Below are 21,189 nucleotides of genomic sequence, written 5' to 3' on the forward strand. Positions count from 1 at the left end.
ACCTAGAGTTACCGTATGACCCAGCAATTTCATTCCTAGGTAAATGACAACATACGTCCACAAAAAATCTTGTAAATGAACGTGTCATACCAGCAATACTTGCAATAGCCGAAGAGAGGAAATAACCCAAGTGTCCATCAACAGATGAATGGATAAATAAAATATATAAATCCATACAATGTGATATTATTTGGCAATAAGAAGAAATGAAGTGCTGATATGTGCCACAACACGATGAAACTTTTAAACATTATGCTAAGTTAAAGAAGCTAGAGGGCTTCCCTGGTGGCGCAGTGGTTGCGCGTCCGCCTGCCGATGCAGGGGAACCGGGTTCGCGCCCCGGTCTGGGAGGATCCCACATGCCGCGGAGCGGCTGGGCCCGTGAGCCATGGCCGCTGGGCCTGCGCGTCCGGAGCCTGTGCTCCGCAACGGGAGAGGCCGCAGCAGAGGGAGGCCCGCATACCACAAAAAAAAAAAAAAAAAAAAAAAAAGAAGCTAGACACAAAAGACCATACATTGTACGATTCCACTTATACGAGATATCCAGAACAGGCAAATCTGGAGACAAATTAGGTTAATGGTTGCCTGGGGCTGGAGATGGGTGGAGAGGTTTGGGGGTGAATGAGGAGTGACTGGTAATGGTACAGAGCTTCTTTTGTTCTAAAAATGATTGTGGGGATGGTTGTCAAACTCTGTGAATATACTAAACACTATTGAAATGTACACTTTAAATGGATGAATTGTATGATATGTAAATTATAACTCACTAAAGTTGTTTAAAAGAAAAAGTCCATTAGAAGGTAATCAATCCCATTACCAGTCACGATATAAAGAAAAGGAATGTACTTGGTACCATAGCTTTTCTAGTACATTAAAATGGTCAAAATTCTAAAGTTAACATACACAACTTTCATAAAGCAGGCTATATATTTAATTTAATACCACTTGCCTTATACCAGATTGGGTAGGAACAGGGGCTTTGGAATCAGAACTAGTTTGAATCCCAACCCCACCACTCAAAAGCTGAATGACTTTTGATGCTCCACTTAACTTCTCCAAGCCACAGTTTACCTGTATGTAAAGTAAGGAAAGAAATAGTGCCTCTCCCACTGGATGACTGTGAAAAATAAATGAAATAACTCATATAAACTGCTAAGCAAGGACCTGGCATAAAGCAGCACTCCAATACTAGCTTTATAAATCCACAAACACATACATACATAAAACTAACAACAAAACCAACAAGTTCTTTTTTTTTTTAATTTTAATTAATTTATTTATTTATTTATTTATTTTTGGCTGTGTTGGGTCTTCATTTCTGTGCGAGGGCTTTCTCTAGTTGCGGCGAGCGGGGGCCACTCTTCATCGCGGTGCGCGGGCCTCTTACTTTCATGGCCTCTCTTGCTGTGGAGCACAAGCTCCAGACGCGCAGGCTCAGTAGTTGTGGCTCATGGGCCTAGTTGCTCCGCAGCAAGCGGGATCTCCCCAGACCAGGGCTCGAACCCGTGTCCCCTGCATTGGCAGGCAGATTCCCAACCACTGCGCCACCAGGGAAGCCCCAACAAGTTCTTATATGCAATGTACCAAGCCTTTCAAGAGGACACAGATAACGCAGTCTCCTTCTTCAATTATAATATCAAGCAGACTAATGAAACACTGAGAAGAGATTTGTGCAGGAGACATTTAAACTGGGTCAAGTGGAAATTCCTGAATCAGAGATTAAAACAGGGGAAGGAATGGAACAAAATGGTAAGCATCTCTCACATGCAATGCTTTTGTGAGCTCATATGCAAACACCAGAGACCCACGTGGCTAGAAGTCTCAGCATTCATCAGTCAATTATGTACCTGTATGCAGAGCCACAAGGAAACATGAAAACCACTACCTAAAAGCACAGGTGACACAAAGCATGACTATGCAGGCTCACACCCGTTTAGTACCAACCTAAGGGTAGGAGGAAATGAACAGCAAAGAGATTAGTTATATATTTTGACAAAGTCACAATAGCAAATCAAATACATAAAATCTCCAATCTCAAAATTTCTGACCACTAGCTATCAGGCTGCTCTGTATCTCATTAAAGACATAAAAAAATAAATTATCACAAAGCCTAACAACCTCCCGACAGCTCTTTGGTCTCTTTTTTCCCCAAACACAGAATAACTCCAATGACCCTGTTCTCCAAAAAAAGTAGCCAGTGAGAGGAACGTAGTATACAGAATGACACAGACTTGAAGTATCTGTGCTCTTTCTTTTTATACTGTATAAAACAAAATCTTTAAAAATTGGCAGTCAGTTGATGATATTTAAAATGAGATAATAAAAGTCAAGGTCTTTTCCCAATTGCTTCACTGGTGAATTCTGCCAAACATTTAAAGAATTAATGCCAACCCATCCCAAACCCTTCCAAAAACATAAAGAGGAGGAAACACTTCCAAACTCATGAGGCCAAAATTACCCTACCAAAGCCAGACAAGGGCGCTACAAGAAAAGAAAATTACAGGCCAATATCCCTGATGAAATAGATGTAAAAGTCATCAACAAAATACTAGCAAACCAAATTCAATAGTGCATTAAAAGGATCATAAAACATAATCAAGTAGGATTTATCCCTTGATATAAGGACAGTTCAACATAAGCATACATGTGATACACCACATTAACAGAATGAAGGGGAAAAAACATACAATCATCTCAATAGATGCAGGAAAAGCAGTTGACAAAATTCAACATCTTTCCATGATAAAAACTTTCAATATAGAAGGATATCTGACAAGCCCACAGCTAACATCATTCTCAATGGTGAAAAACTGAAAGCTTTTCCTCTAAGATCAGGAACAAGACAAAGATGCCCACTCTCAACACTTTTTTCAACATATTACTGGAAATTGCACCCAAAGCAATTAGGTAAGAAAAAGAAATAAAAAGTATCCAAATCAGAAGGGAAGAAGTTAAATTGTCTCTGCAGATGAAATGATCTTGTATCAGAAAACCCTAAACACTCCAACAAAAAAACTGTTAGAACTACACATACAAAAATCAGTTGTATTTCTATACACAAACAATACCTATGTAAAAAAGAAATTAAGAAAACAATCCCATTTATAATAGCATCAAAAAGAATAAAATACTTAGGAATAAATTTAACCAGGGAGGTGAAAGATCTACACACTGAAAACTATAAAGCATTGATGAAAGAAACTGAAGAAACAAATAAATGGAAAGATATCCCATGTTCAAAGATTGGTAGAATTAATAGTGTTAAAATGTCTCATAACTACTCAAAGTGACCTACAGATTCAGGGCAATCCCTTTCAAAATTCCAGAATTCCAGGCATTTTTTTTCACAGAAATAGGAAAAGAAAACTAAAATGCATCTTGAACCACAAAGGATCCCAAATAACCAAAGCAATCTTGAGCAAGAAAGAACAAAACTGGAGACATCACACTTCCTGATTTTAAAATATTTTATAGGGCTTCTCTGGTGGCGCAGTGGTTGAGAGTCCACCTGCCGATGCAGGGGAGACGGGTTCGTGCCCTGGTCCAGGAAGATCCCACATGCCGCGGAGCGGCTAGGCCCGTGAGCCATGGCCGCTGAGCCTGCGCTCCGCAGCGGGAGAGGCCACAGCAGTGAGAGGCCCGCGTACCGCAAAAAAAAAAAAAACCAAAAGAACAAAAAAATAAAATAAAATATTTTACAAAGCCACAGTAATCAAAACAGTATGATATCTGCATTAAAAGCAGACATATAGGCCATTGGAACAAAATAGAGGGCCTAGAAATAAACCAATGCATATGTGGTCAATTCATTTATGACAAAGGAACCAAGAATATACAATGTCTCTTCAATAAATGGTTTGGGGAAAACTGGATATCCACATTCAGAAGAATGAAACTGAACCTTATCTCACACTATACATAAAAATCAACTCAAAACTGATTAACAACTTAAACATAAGACCTGAAACTATAAAACTCATAGAAGAAAACATAGGGAAAAAACTGCTATACCTTGGTCTGGGCAATGATTTTTTTGGATCTGACACAGCTAAGATAAGAAAAAAATAAATAAGTAGGACTACATCAAACTAAAAAGCTTCTGCATAGCAAAGGAAACCATCACCAGAGTGAAAAGATGACCTATGAAGTTTGAGAAAATATTTGCAAATCATTACCAGAGGTTAATATCCAAAATATATAAAAGAATATATATATATCAAACAACTCAATACCAAAAAAAGAAGATAACTGAATTTCAAAATGAGCAAAGGCCCTGAATAGATATTTCTCAAAAGAAGACATACATAGGGCCAACATGCATATGAAAAGGGGCTCAACATCACTCATCATCAGAGAAATGGAAATCAAAACCACCATGAGATATCACTTCACACCTGTTAGAATGGCTATTATCAAAAAGACAAAAGATAACAAGTGTCAGCAAGGATGTAGGGAAAAGGGAACCCTTGCACACCAAGTGGGAATTTGTACAGCCATTAAGGAAAACATTGTGGAGATTCCTCAACAAATTAAAAATAGAACTACCAGACCTCCCTGGTGGCACAGTGGTTAAGAATCCACCTGCTAATGCAGCGGACACAGGTTCGAGCCCTGGTCCAGGAAGATCCCATATGCCGCGGAGCAACTAAGCCCGTGGGCCACAACTACTGAGCCTGCACTCTACAGCCCGTGAGCCACAACTACCAAGCCCTCGTGCCACAACTATTGAAGCCCACGCACTGCAACTACTGAAGCCTGCATGCCGCAACCACTGAAGCCTGTGCACCTAGAGCCCATGCTCCACAACAAGAGAAGCCACCACAATGAGAAGCCCACATACCGCAACGAAGAGTAGCCCCTGCTCACCACAGCTACAGAAAGCCTGCACGCAGCAACAAAGACCCAATGCAGCCAAAAATAAAAAATAAATTAAAAAAAAAATAGAACTACCATATGATTCAGCAATCCCACTTCTGGGTATACATCCAAAAGAAATGAAATCTGGATCTTGAATAGATATGTACACTCCCATGTTCACTGCAGCATTATTCAAAATAGCCAAGATATGGAAATATGGAACAACCTAAGTGTCCATCAACAGATGAATGGATAAAGGAAATGAGGTTTTACATATATGTCAATATTATTCAGCCTTGAAAAAGAAGGCAATTTGTCCTTGAAAAGAAAGCAATCCTGCTATTTGCAACAAATGGAAGAACCTGGAGGACATTATATGCTAAGTTAAATATACCAGACACAGAAAGACAAATACTGCATGAGCTCACTTATGTGGAATGTACACGAGTCAAACGCATTAAAGAAGAGAGTAGAACGATGGTTGCCAGGGGCAGAGGCTGGGGAAAATGAGGAGGTGTTGGTCAAAGAGTACAAAGTTTCATTTATACAGTATGAATAAGATCTGGATATCTAATATACAACATGGTGACTATAGTTAATAATACTGTACTGTATTTCAATACTGTATTGAAATTTGCTAAGAGAGCAGATCTTAAGTATTCATACCACAAAAAAAGGTAGCTACGTTATGTGATGTGTGGTCATCATTCCACAATGTATATGTACATCATGTTGTATACCTTAAATATAAACAATGCTTATTGGTGAATTATACCTCAATAAATCCGGGGGAAAATAAAAAGTCAAGGTCTTTGCTATAAAAAGCACAGCAAATAAACTTAAAAATAAATAAAGGTGTATGATTCAAAATAGTGCAAAATAGCGACCCATGTCACATTTTTAGTTTAAGAATTACACTTCTGTGTCTTCAATATGGACAATTAATCATTTTCACCTTTGTGAACTATTATAGTGTACAGTAATGTCTGAACCATATTTCTTAGTATCATAAATATCTTTAAAAAGTATAAAACACAATCACCTTAATTATAAACTTAGAACACTTAGAATAAAATGTTTTATTTATTCCTAGCGTCTCAATCTAAACATACGGTGATTCTCTAAGTGCCACGGGCCACTGAGCAGCATGAAGACTTTGTAGAATGATGTTTAGAGAAGACCTATTTTGTGCCTGACCCTGGGCTATATGTAACTCACCAGGATCTCAAAAACTTGGTAAGCACATCCCGTCCCCACACCGCTTCACACACCCAGTTTTCTCACTCTGCCTTGCAAACAAGTTCCAAATGTGCTTTCACACACACAGACTACCCCAACTGGCCCTGGCCTTGCCCGTACTGCACCCCTTCCTAGTTCAGGTTGTCCTTTCCACTGGCAGCTCCAGGTATGCCAAGGGAAACTGCAGTTCTTGTGTCCACATCTGGTTGCATGTATCATGTTGTTGGTATGTATCTATATCCTAAAGTTACACACCAACAAGCTGTGTCCGTGTAAACAAGGAAGGCATGTGAATTACAAAAAGCAGAGCTCATTACATCATTTGGGGCCTCTGATTTCATTAATTCCAGCTTAATTTGCTGATATTTTGCACTCTCCAGAATGAAAATCTGGAATGGAAAATGAGAAGACATTTCCAAGGTTATGCCACAAATCAGCAGAAAGATCTGGGCCAGTGGACAGACAGGCTTCCTGATCTGACAGCTGCTCCTCTATCCACTGGGACGTGCCATTTCAAAATTATCATCTGCAGTTGAACACCTAAGGAGCGGTACAAATTGCCAGAATCTAAGTGGAACATGTGAAGGCACTGGCTCGCAGATGGCATATTCTTGTAGCTCACTCTGGGCTGTGCATCCTGTTGTGTTCACAGATGTGTCCCGGGTGTCTAGCACAGCACTGGACACACAGGAATTCTGATTTGAATGAGTGGATCAAACAATTAGGATACTCAGGGAAATACGTAACATCCAAAGGGGCTTTGGAAATAAAAGTAATGAAAGAAACACATCATCAAATAAAAAAAGTGTCAAAGAGGGAAGGTGCCTCATTTTTTTATTAATTTTTTAACTTGCTTGAGTTATTCTAGATTTTATTTTATACTTCAGGACTGTTTGAGTTTGTTTTAAATATAAAAATCAGACTCAACAGAAGTCCATCTCGACTGCTCACTTGTGTAGTTGCCTGTATTTCCTATGGCTCAATTTCTTTACCTGTAAAATGGGGATAATAATTGTATCTACATCACAGAGTTATTATAGGTTAAATAAATTGGAAACTGGTAAGCACTATATAAGTGTTACCGATCAATATAATTAAACACCCATTCATTCATGTATTAGAAAAAAGAGGGGCTTCCCTGGTGGTGCAGTGGGTAAGAATCCGCCTGCCAATGCAGGGGACACGGGTTTGAGCCCTGGTCCGGGAAGATCCCACATGCCGCGGAGCAACTAAGTACGTGCGCCACAACTACTGAGCCTGCGCTCTAGAGCCCGCGAGCCACAACTACTGAGCCCAACTGCCACGACTACTGAAGCCCGTGCGCCTAAAGCCCGTGCTCCGCAACAAGAGAAGCCACCCAATGAGAAGCCCGCGCACCGCAACGAAGAGTAGCCCCCGCTCGTCGCAACTAGAGAAAGCCCGCGCACAGCAACCAAGACCCAACACAGCCAAAAATAAAAATAAATTAATTAATTGTAAAAAAAGGAAAAAAAAAAGGAAAAAAGATAAGAGGATGGAAGGAAGGGCATGGGCTGCCAGCAGCATCTAGCTCTGTTTCCACTAAGCCAGGGTTCAGCAAATATGTTCTGCAAAGGGACAGATAGTAAATATTTTAGGCTTTCCGGGCCATATGGTCTCTGTCACACCTACTCAACTCTGCCACCACAGCGTGAAAGCAGCCAGAGGCAGTATATGAATGAACGGACATGGCCGCATTCCAATAAAACTTTATTCATGGACACTGAAATTGAATTTCATATAGTTTTCTTATATCACAAAGTGTTACTCTCCTTATGATTTTTTTCCAACCATTTAAAAATATAAAACTCAGTCTTAGCTAAAGGCAGTGGTCCCTAGCGTTTATGGCACCAGGGACTGGTTTCGTGGAAGACACTTCTCCCACGGACCAGGGGTGGGGTCCTGGTTTTGGGACGATTCAAATGCATTATATTTACTCACACTGTATCTCTATTATTATTACATCAGCTCCACCTCAGATCATCAGGCATTAGATGCCAGAGGATGGGGACCCCTGGCTTAAGGGACAAACAAAAGAGGCAGCGGACCAGATTTGGTCTCTGGGTCCTGAGGTGCTTGCCACTGTGCTAAGCAGCAGGTATACACACTTTGCTCAGCTGCATTTTATATTCATCTGAACTGGCCGGTTCGCTAGATGATCACAATCCCCTGCCTTGGACCCTGACATTTAATCTCTTATTTCTAACCTTCAGAGAGAGAGATTTGAACCAATATTTGATGAACTGTCTAACCTACTTAATGAGAACAAGCTTCAATTTATCTATTTTAGCACTGGTGTTCCTCTTTATAAACCAATTCCTAAAGTTCACATTTATAACCATAAACGTCAGGCCTCCACTCTGAGTTTCAGCCTCTTCATCCTGCGCCCCATCATGCACTACGTCCAACATGACAAATTTATTTCATTACATTCAGTAGTCAGGGATATTTCTAGCAGTGGGGGAAGAAAACAAAAACAAAAACAAAAACCCTGGAATATATCTCTTTTCTGTACAAGCTTCCTCATCTTAAACAGACATCTGTTTAATCTTATCAGAAATTTTTTTTTAGAGAGTACAAAGACTTTGCAAAGCAAGAGCGAGAGAACACGTAAGTGAGCACTCTGGTCTTGGGGGGAAGTCACACTACCCATCCTGAGTACCCACCTCTCTACATATGATATTAATGGACACCATATTTTCCATCTTGATTAAATAACTGGTGATGTAAAAACAAAGCATTACTTGAATACACTCGAATCACCAGAACGGGACCTCAGGACTCCAACATTGTTCACTGCTCCACACATCTCTAAAGTATTTTGAGATCTTCGCTAATAAACAGTTAGTAAAACCTTTATATCATTACTACCAAAAATGACAAATGATTCCTCAGTATGTATGAGAACTTCACTATCCTACCCTTTAGAAACACCCCTTCCCATTTAAATTTGACCTTGACTTTTACTATTCCTATGTACTGAAATGAGCTCATCTCATGAGAATGCCTTCAAAGCCAGAATTAAGAACATGGGAACATCTACACAATCACAGATGTTGTGAGAATTAAGAATACCATTAGGGAGATTCCAGGAGGGGAATCATTACATTAGTTCAAAAGGAAACCATGATCCCTACGATCCGAGACCAAGAGTCAGCTTTTAGGCAAAACTTCATTACTTCATTATGGTTCTTGAAGAGTGAAAAGACCAAAAAAAAACAAAAAACAAAAACTTATATAAATATATATTGCACTATCTGATCAAGCCTAGAGCTTTCTAAATGAACCTATGCCAGAATACAACGACATCCACCTGATAAAAACAACAACTTTTGAACTGTATGCTGCTGAATTCCAACGTATTGAAAAGTGGACGATTCTCACTCTACTTTCATTATGTGAAAAGTGATGGCTAACTTTTCTGAGATCAAAACCAAAGCTCAAAGATTCCAAGTAACAAAAGACTCTGGGTCCCATTTTCCAGAATCATCTCTAATAGCAGGGAAGAAGGGCCAGACCTGGGCACTCCCATCTGAGGGCCTCCTCTGCCCCTCCACCAGCCGTGCTCTTCCCAGAAAACAAGCAGATGCACACACACACAGGCCAGCCCTACCCCTCTCCAGAACCCACCCAGGTACCCTGGCCCTAGTGCAAAGCCCCTCCAAAGACTTTCTTTTTTCTGTCCTACCAAGTGTGGGGTTAGAGACTGTGCACTCTGATGCCCCAGGGCAGCTATCTGTGGGGTCTGTAGAGGGCGCTTGTTTAGGTCGGTCCTAGTGTCCACAGTCCAAGATGGAGCCGGGGGTGGGGGGATAAGGATGGGCCACGCGCTAGGGGCTGGCTACCCCTCACCTCCAGGATCCCTTGTGGCATTTCAAGGAGTCTAATCATTCTAAATCTGAATCCAGTTTAACGGGTATCATTATGAAAGTTTATTTGTTAAGGTAGGAGAATAAAACATCTTTTATTTTATAATTTATTAGCTTGATTTACAACTTTTTATAAATTTATATATTTAGACATAGGTTATATAAGCCTTACTTTGTACTCCTGCCTCAGACCAGCTTTTCTACAAAAAGAGACAGTGGATATTTAAAGCTAAATTTTTTTTTTAAGTTGCTAGGCATATACTCCCATTCCAGAAATCATGAAAAAATCTTTTTAAGTTGAGTTATGGTTTGTTTGTCTTGTTAAAAATGAATAATGAGGGAATTCCCTGGTGGTCCAGTGGTTAGGACTCCACGCTTTCACTGCCAAAGGCACAGGTTCAGTCCTTGGTCAGGGAATCAAGATCCCACATCCCACAGGCCACAGGACATGGCCAAGAAAAAAAGAATAATGCGAATGGATAAAGAAGAGGTGGTGTGTGGGGGGGGTGCGCACGCGTGTGAGTGCGCACGCGCGCACACACACTCACACAGGAATATTACTCAGCCATAAAAAAGAATGAGATTATGTCATTTGCAACAACATGGATGGACCTAGAGACTGTCATACTAAGTGAAGTCAGATAGAGAAAGACAAATACCATGTGATATCACTTATATGTGGAATCTAAAATATGACACAAATCTACAAAACAGAAACAGACGCACAGACATAGAGAACAAATCTGTGGTTGGGGGTTGGGGGTGTGGCTAGGGGGCAGGGATGGACTGGGAGTTTGGGATTAGCAGATGCAAACTATTTTATATATATATATATATATATATATATATATATATATATACACACACACACATATATGTATGTATGTATGTATGTTTATATGTATATATATGTATACAACTGAATCACTTTGCTGTCCACCAGAAACTAACACAACATTGTAAATCAACTATACTTCAATAAAATAAATTTTAAAATAAATTCACAAGAGGCCTATGAATATTCTTTAACAAAAAAATAAGAATAATGAAAAGCAACAGGATGCCTGGGTCAACTTATGTCCACTTCTGGGGTTGCTCTTCAGGCACTGCTACTCCATGTGCCCCCATCCCCCCAGCTGCATCCTCCACCTCTCCGCCAGAAGCCGTCCAGGAGATACAAACGCTCCTACAACCCAAGCAGTCACATCAGGCATTCTAAAATATACATGCATCTGATCCCCCGGACTCCACATGAATGATTCCCCTCCACCGGCACTAAGGGTCATGGCTAAAATATATTTGGATTTTTTAAGGGAAGAATTTCATGTACCTCCTTGGAGGTCAGTCGTTCAAGGGACTTCTAAGTTAGCTATTTTGCAAAGCTGACAGTCTTTGTTTGAATGTTGATTATCATAAAATGTCACTTAAGAAGGAGTTATCATGGAAACAGAACCAGCATTTAGAACGCCCCTAAATCTTTCCTGTCTTTACCACTATTATAGGATATAATTACCATATGTCCTACATTTTCCAAGACAGCTCCAATTTCATGCATTTTATTACATTAAATTAATAGACAGGCTTGTACTGAATTTTAAAATTTTTATTTTTTTACATTTTTCAAATTTATACAATTGAGTACATATTTTTTCATAATCAGAAAAAAGAAAACTTCCTTAAATATGTATATAATATAAATATACATATTATATCCACACAAAAATCTGCACACAAATGTTTATAGCATCTTTATTCATAATTGCCAAAACCTGGAAGCAACCAAGACATTCTTCCGTCTGTAACTGGATAAATAAACTAGGGTAGGTCATACAATAGAATATTACTCAGCGCTAAAAAGAAATGAGCTATCAAACCACAAAAAGACATGGAAGAGCCTTAAATGTGTATTACTAAGTGAAAGAAGACAATCTGAAAAGGCTACATACTGCATGATTCCAATTATATGACATTCTGGAAAAGGCAAAACTGCGGAGATAATAAAAAGATCAGTGGTTGCCAGGGATTAGGGAGGAAGGAGGGATAATTAGGTGGAGCACAGAGGATTTTTAGGGCAGTGAAACTCTTCTATAGGATACTATAATGCTGGATACAGATCATTATGCATTTGTCAAAACTCACAGAATGTACAACACAAAGAGTGAACCCTAATGTAACTATGGACTCCGGGTGATAATGACGTGTTGATACAGGTTCACAGATTCTAACAACTGACCCACTCTGTGGGCGGGGGCAGGGGGTGTGGTTTGAAGAGGAGAGGCTGGGGGTCGGGTCAGGGGTGAGGGGCAAGAGGTGTGCAGGAACTCTGTGCCTTCCGCTCAGTTTTGCTGTGAACCCAAAACAACTATAAACAATAATTCTATTCATTTTTACACACACACACACACACACACACACACCCACGAGCTAGTCAGAACACATGAGCTGATTCAGGGCTCACACTGATGATGACTCTGCTGCCAGCACTGGGCAGCCGTTCCCTCCAGGTCCTTGCTGGTAAGTCTTGGTTTCTTCTACGGTGTGGTGTGATCCTAGTGCATACCAACAAGCTACAGACCCTATTTCAAAACTAATAAGACTGAGCTGTCTGGAGATGGCCCTGCTTCTCAAGGGGCTGTTTCTAGTGAAGTAACAAATAGCCCAACACAGATCAACGCTCACCTCCAAAGCGAAGCCACCCGCTGGGGAGAGCGCCTCTGAGGTGATGTGGCAGTAAGAAGGGCTTTCACCAGAGCAGCAGAGACAGGCCGGGGTTATCTAAACACAGCAAGTCACCCCAGATGCCAAAGAGACAAAGAGGAGAACCTTCGCTGTATTTTCGAGGACAGGAGAACTTACTGTCCAACCCAACTGAGAAAACAGATGTGATTACATTTCGCCACATAAATGAACTTACCTAGAGGATAAGAGAGTAGTAAAAGGTGCTAGACATGAGAATAAATATTGACTAAGACATCTATCTTGGGGAGGGGACACATGTTCCTTTGGCTGTCAGCTGAAAATTTTTGTTATCCGAATTTGAGAGGTTACCAAAAGGATGCAGGACGCGTGGAATTCATTAACAGCTATCTATGAAAGGATGTCCTAATTAGGAAAACAACACACCACATGACCGCATCAGCAAGCCAGAAAAGAGGGCCTGGGCAGAGTTGGGGGAGCCTTATAAACTGAAAGAAATTAAGACAGTCTAGCCGAGTGCAAACAGATGAATCATCCTCCCCTCTAGATTTAAAATTCATCAGCAATATGCCTTTTTCCCCCTTAACGGCTGCGAAATTGATTGGGATACAGGCTAATAGAGGTCCCCAAGGTGCTAAACGAAATTAGAGGAAGTCCTATAATTACAGCTAGCAGTTAATTATTATATGATGGGAATTGTAATCAAAGTAACAGATACATTATTATTTTCCATCTTCTCTGCAAAACACATCTAACAAAGTCTCTTTAGAAGAGGAGAGCGGCCAGTTTTGGGGTTCAAGTATGTCGCTTCCTATCTCACACAAATAAAACCCAAGCAAGAAGCTCCTGCAGGTGATTTGGGCTGGGGCCTCACTCCCTACTCTTTCTGCCTTTCCACACAAGCTCTTGTAGTTCTTCAACCCATGCCCAATTCCCTCTACCTGAATGTTCTTTCCCAAGATTTCTACAAGGCTTGTTCCCTCCGTCCGTACAGATCTCAAGATGACGGCTGCTTTGAGAAGTACTCCCACCCCCCTCTCCCCGGTCTAAAATAGATATCTCTATCCCTCAGTGCCTATCCTCTTTCATCTCACTTTCGCCACCTGAAACTTGTTTTCTACTGTCTCCCCCTGGAATGTCAGCTCCATGGAAGCAGAGATTCGGTTCATCTCATTCCCACTGTATCTGGTTCACAGTTGGTCCTCAATAAGTCTGATTAAGCTAAGGGGGGAAAAATAACCTCTTCTGTCCACTTCACCTAAGGGAACATTTTAGAAAGACCAGTATGAAGACCAGGCAGATAAGAGTCTACGTTCAATTCAGCTAAAGATCTGTGAGGCTACATCGAAAAGGTAATGAATGGAAACTAAGATTGCTGAGGTATCTTTTATGCACCAAGCAGGGTGTTTGGCTCTGAAGAGATATTATCTCTTTAAAAAGGACTATCATGCTCTTTTATAAATGTCAGTTTAATATGACAAAAACTGAGGCAGGGAAGTTGGCTTGGCCAAAGCCACAGAGACAGGACCAAGTTCTTACACAGGTCTTTTTTTTTTTTTTAACATCTTTATTGGAGTATAATTGCTTTACAATGGTGTGTTAGTTTCTGCTTTATAACAAAGTGAATCAGCTATACATATACATATATCCCCATATCTCCTCCCTCTTGCTTCTCCCTCCCACCCTGCCTATCCCACCCCTCTAGGTGGTCACAGAGCACCGAGCTGATCTCCCTGTGCTACGCGGCTGCTTCCCACTAGCTATCTATTTTACATTTGGTACTGTATATATATATGTCCATGCCACTCTCTCACTCCGTCCCAGCTTACCCTTCCCCTTCCCCGTGTCCTCAAGTCCCTTCTCTACGTCTTCGTCTTTATTCCTGTCCTGCCCTTAGGTTCTTCAGGACCTTTTTTTTTTTAGATTCCGTATATATGTGTTAGCATAAGGTTTATTTTTCTCTTTCTGACTTACTTCACTCTGTATGACAGACTCCAGGTCCATCCACCTCACTACAAATAACTCAATTTTGTTTCTTTTTATGGCTGAGTAATATTCCATTGTATATATGTGCCACATCTTCTTTATCCATTCATCTGTTGATGGACACTTAGGTTGCTTCCATGTCCTGGCTATTGTAAATAGAGCTGCAGTGAACATTGTGGTACATGACTCTTTTGAATTATGGTTTTCTCAGGGTATATGCCCAGTAGTGGGATTACTAGGTTGTATGGTAGTTCTATTTGTAGTTTTTTAAGGAACCTCCATACTGTTCTCCATAGTGGCTGTATCAATTTACATTCACACCAACAGGGCAAGAGGGTTCCCTTTTCCCTACACCCTCTCCAGCATTTATCGTTTGTACATTTTTTGATGATGGCCACTCTGACTGGTGTCAGGTGATACCTCAATGAAGTTTTGATTTGCATTTCTCTAATGATTAGTGACGTTGAGCATCCTTTCATGTGTTTGTTGGCAATCTGTATATCTTCTTTGGAGAAACGTCTATTTAGGTCTTCTGCCCATTTTTGGATTGGGTTGTTTGTTTTTTTGATATAGAGCTGCATGAGCTGCTTGTAAATTTTGGAAATTAATCCTTTGTCAGTTGCTTCATTTGCAAATATTTTCTCCCATTCTGAGGGTTGTCTTTTGGTCTTGTTTATGGTATCCTTTGCTGTGCAAAAGCTTTTAAGTTTCATTCGGTCTCATTTGTTTATTTTTGTTTTTATTTCCATTTCTCTAGGAGATGGGTCAAAAAGGATCTTGCTGTGATTTATGTCATAGAGTGTTCTGCCTATGTTTTCCTCTAAGAGTTTGATAGTGTCTGGCCTTACATTTAGGTCTTTAATCCATTTTGAGTTTATTTTTGTGTATGGTGTTAGGGAGTGTTCTAATTTCATTCTTTTACATGTAGCTGTCCAGTTTTCCCAGCACCACTTATTGAAGAGGCTATCTTTTCTCCATTGTATATTCTTGCCTCCTTTATCAAAAATAAGGTGACCATATGTGCGTGGGTTTATCTCTGGGCTTTCTATCCTGTTCCACTGATCTATATTTCTGTTGTTGTGTCAGTACCATACTGTCTCGATTACTGTAGCCCTGTAGTATAGTCTGAAGTCTGGGAGCCTGATTCCTCCAGCTCTGTTTTTCTTTCTCAAGATTGCTTTGGCTATTCGGGGTCTTTTTTGTTTCCATAAAAATTGTGAAATTTTTTTATCGAGTTCTGTGAAAAATGCCATTGGGAGTTTGATAGGGATTGCACTGGATCTGTAGATTGCCTTGGGCAGTATAGTCATTTTCACAATGTTGATTCATGATTCACAATGTTGATCCAAGAACATGGTATATCTCTCCATGTTTGTATCCATCTGTATCATCTTTAATTTCTTTCAGCAGTGTCTTCTAGTTTTCTGCATACAGGTTTTTTGCCTCCTTAGGTAGGTTTATTACTAGGTATTTTATTCTTTTTGTTGCCCTGGTAAATGGGAGTACACAGGTCTTTTTGCACCAGAAAGCACTATTAAGAGGATGCGGAGAAAAGGGAGATCCTCATACACTGTTGATGGGAATGTAAATTGGTTCAACCACCATAGAAAACAGCATGGAGGTTTCTCAAAAAACTAAAAATAAAACTACCACATGACCCAGCAATTCCATTCCTGGGTATATGCCCGAAAAAAACAAAAACACTAATTCAGGGGCTTCCCTGGTGGCGCAGCGGTTGAGAGTCCGCCTGCCGATGCAGGGGACACGGGTCCGGGAAGATCCCCCATGCTGCGGAGCAGCTGGGCCTGTGAGCCATGGCCGCTGAACCTGCGCGTCCGGAGACTGTGCTCCGCAATGGGAGAGGCCACAACAGTGAGAGGCCCGCGTAACACCAAAAAAAACAAAACAAACAAAAACAAACAAACAAACAAAAAAAACACTAATTCAAAAAGATACATGCACCTCAACGTTCATAGCAGCATTATTTACAGTAGCCAAGATATGGAAGCAATCTAAGTGTCCATCAACAGATAAATGGACTAAGATGTGGTACATATATACAATGGAATATTACTCAGCCCTAAAAAAGAATAAAATCTTGCCATTTGCAACAACATGGGTGGACTTGGAGGGTGTTATGGTAAGTGAAATAAATCAGACAAAGACAAATACTATATGATATCACTTATATGTGGAATCTAAAAAAACACAAACTAGCAAATATAACAAAAAAGAAACAGACACACACAGATAGAGAGAACAAGTGGTTACCAGTGGGGAGAGGGAAGTGGGTGAGAGGCAATATAAGGGTAGGGAATTAGGAGGTACAAACTATTATGTATAAAATAAGCTACAAGGATACACTGTACAACACAGGGAATATAGCCAACATTTTACAATAATTGTAAATGGAGTATAAACTTTAAAAATTGTGAATCACTATAGTGTACACCTATAACTTATGTAATATTGTGCATCAACCATACTTCAATAAAAAATAAAAATAATTTTTTAAAGCATTGTTAAGGGTCCATGCTTTCATTTGCTGTTTTGCTTCCTTTCTCTCTTCCCTTTTCCTCCCACTTTTTTTCTTTCTTTTGAAAAAAATAAGAAAAGTAGAGATCAATATATAAACATCTTTATACCTGCCACCTGAAATAAGCATATTACATTTTGTCAGATTTGCTTCAGGTTGCCTTTTTTTTCAACCAGAAATTTAAAAACTGCCCAGAAAGTTCATTCTCATTTTCTCTAAAATGAACCAGAAATCATATCACCTATTCTCTCTGTCAAAATTTAGACAAAGAAAAGGTTGGCAAGACATCTTGCCACTTGTAAAGCTATAGCTATGTATAAATTAAAAGCATTCCTTAGCATCAATTTGGGATCATTATTCCTACTCTTCAGAACATCATGTTAACTGCCTGAATACCTTAAACTCATACTATAGATCTCAACACGGTGTCTCTAAAGTATTACAATCACATTGACCAAAGCAGCTCTTGGTTTCACAGAATGTCCAACATGCCCTGCCAGCAATGAGATGACAGGACCAAGACTTGATGAAACCTCGTTCAAATTACAATTTATGACTGTCCTCCATGGCTGGATGCCAACCCTTCACGTTCTAAATCTTTTGAGGGAAGTCCTACCCATCAAAGGCAGCTCTGTATAAAACAAAATCTCTCTCTACAGAAAGAAACTCTTTCATTCCACTCCAGATATCAGAATGTGAAGATGCCGGGGCTGCTTTCTGGCAGGGAAAGTGGAAGAAATGTAGAAAAAAAGGACGGGAGAGGCAGATCAGAAGGGGCAGAGGCAACAGGTTTCAACACTGACAATTGACTGGGAACAAAGGGACGGCAGCCTTTTTCACTGCTAACTTATGGAGTAAATGCACCAGAAAGTTCCCAATAAATATCTAAGCAAGCTACTGCCTGCCTCTGTGCAGATATGCACAGACTCTGAGCCCCTCCCACTGCAGTGGAAGACCAGGCACCAATGTCCCGCCTTCCCTTCCACACCCCCCGCCCCTCCATGAGGCAGAATTGGACCTAGGGTCACAGGAAGTGCCCAATCTTTGCAAGCAAATGTCAATCTTCAGGGCAAAGAAAATGTCTTTGTTCTTTAGAACCAGGGTTAAAATTGGGTTGAAATGACGGCATACATTCACTAATTTGAACTCACAAAGGAAGCACCTGTTTTCACGAAGGCCTAGAAATTTTTGAAACAATCTTACTTTTTATGCTGTCCTTCTGAATGAGTAACTATGGAGGAGGTGGGCCTGAGGGAGACCTGGCCGCTTTCCCACACAAGGGTAATGGTTTATGTTACAGATAGAAGTGTGCAGATTCTTTTAAATAAACCACCACATAATTTTAATCCACTAAAAAACGAAAATGAACGTAGCCCTGGGAAGGAGCCCACATCTTTTCTATTCTCCCTTACATCCAAAAATGTAAGCGTGTGGCCAGGCACATGGGTAAGTGGTGGAAGTGTCATCATTGCTAAATGCTTGCTGAGGCATCCTCAAAGCAACATTCATTGCTGCTGGGTCCGAAGATTACTTGGTGTTCCCTCAGTGAAGGAGAAAAATTATGCCAATTATAATAACCAGGGCCTTGACCATTTGGGGAAATTATTTAGTGTGACATGAAAATATGGAGCTGATCACTTGCCCTGTGTCACTGATGAAGAAAAAAGAAATGTAAACATTGGCATCTCTTGTCACCAAGCTCTGTCTCTTCTCAAACAATTAAAGACACTCTGCCAGGAAACTACAAAGACTAGCAAAGCCAAAGTTAATTCCACAAGATGGAATTGGTTGCTTTCCTCATTAATACTAACTACATGTGATAAAAAGTACTAACTTTTATTACTATAGATCTTTAACATTTTAAACATGACATTGATACGCCCACATATATGATTCATCTATAAAGCAATGAAATTATTTTTTATACTAGCTTAGATAAGTTCTGTCTGTAAAATTTCAACCAGCATATCCTTAAATTCTTTGTACCATTTCAAACTGCAGTGGCTTTAGGCTATATAACAATCTATAAATGCTAAACAAAGAATAAATTAAAGTTTAGGTCAACTAGATTAAATCATTGTATCCAATATATTATTGCTTCCAATCCCAAGGCAAAGAAAGGAAATTGCTTCCTTTGGCAGGCAGAATGACTTGTTTGGATCCACTGGGGGGAAGAAAATATTTCCTTCCATCTAAATCAGCCTGCCTCCAAAAGTTTCTACTTCTCATAACAAAGGTTGCAAAATATGAAAGTTTTTAAAATGTAGGATTTTATGTGTTGAGAATATGCTATAGCCCAAGAGATGAGTAAACCATAGCAATTAAAAAGAGGTGTTATCTGAAATTGTCCAAATTTAAATTCAATATGACATTTAGGATTATTAAAACCCATTAAGATGTTTAACTTTGATTTCATAAAAGCAAAGTGAGTCACTCCCTGCACAAATAGGAATGTCTTTCCCTGGGTCATCAAAGACAAGATATCTGCTCATAAATGTCTCTCAAAAATTTTATTTATTCCCTTAACTCAAATAAAGCTCATTTAACTTTTTCCTTGAAAAAGAGACCTTTTTCAAAGCATGTGGACATTTCATGGATTTTTAATGGCTCTTGATTATGTTCTTGCATACATATAATTCACATACCCTGGTTCTCAAAAGACAAATAAGTCTACCTGCCTGCTACATGGTCTTACTTTTATAAGAATTAGAAAATTCTAACTTTTTATAGAATTGGAAAAAAGGTAAGGAAACCACTCTTTTTTGATTTATAAATTAGAGGAGTGACAGCATACACTAAAATATACGCTCCAGGAGGGCAAGATCTTAGTGAATTTCACTCATATATCCTGAGTGCCTAAAAAGTACCTTTCAAATAATATAATAATGTATTTGATGATACAAAATTCAATGTAATTCAGTGTAAATATGACATAAAATTTGATGAAATAAAATTCAATGAGATGATATATTAAATAATATATTATTCAATATATTGTCTGATTAAATCCTCTGAACAACATTATAAGATGGATGCTTTTCTTACTCCATTTTACAGATAAAGAAACTGAGCTTCAAAGAACTAAGTTACCAAGGTGACACAGCTAGTTCGTGGGGAAATGAGGCCTTCAGGTCTTTACCCACCCCTCTTCTCCTTCTCGCCATTCTGTCACTGTACCCTTGTCATCCAAAGACTTCAACACACAACAGAAGTTCTTGGCAATAAAACTGGAATCTCTGAACAATCAGTATGAATTTTTTTTAGGTCTAACTTAAGAACTCAAAACGTAAACAACTGCATATAGAAAGAAATTCAAATGCATTCATATCATTCAAAGTCATGAATTAAAATATTTCTTAAATTAAATATTGACTGGTCAAGTATCCAACCACCCCTGGTTTTAATTAGTGTTAGTAACCAACTCTTCATTACCCACAGGCACACTAGCACTTCTGTACCTCTTCCTCAGCCTACTGCCTGGACCTGAAATTCCAACTGGAAATAGTTGGAGGCTGAGACAAGGCCAAAAAGGAATGGGCCCTACTTCTTAATGCAACCGAGAGCCAAACAGGAACAATGGTGAATTGTTCCTTGATTGGGATATGGCGGCCATGCCAATCATTGTCTCTCACCAACTCGGCCTTCTTGAGAGCCTGCCTGGACCTGTCTGGGACCACCCAAAGCACATATGACCCCTGCATCCCAGCAACAGCTGGGTAGACCAGAGATGGATACATGACTCTTTATGGGCCAAACAGACTCTCACTTAAAAATTTGGAATTGAGACACTGGGAGCCCAAGACGTTAAAGGAAAGCCTGTGTAGTACTGGACTACAGCAACACTGTACCAAGTCAAAGCCATTTGGAGCAGTAAACCTGAGAAACCAGATCAAGCAAGGAAGCCAGTCTGCTAGTAGAGGCAAGAGAACAGCAGAGCCTCATAGAGAAAAGCAAAAATTACCGACTACATGGGCCTCTGAAAAATGT

The sequence above is a fragment of the Physeter macrocephalus genome, chromosome 8 (assembly GCF_002837175.3).
Source record: "Physeter macrocephalus isolate SW-GA chromosome 8, ASM283717v5, whole genome shotgun sequence".
Taxonomy (NCBI): Eukaryota; Metazoa; Chordata; class Mammalia; order Artiodactyla; family Physeteridae; genus Physeter; species Physeter macrocephalus.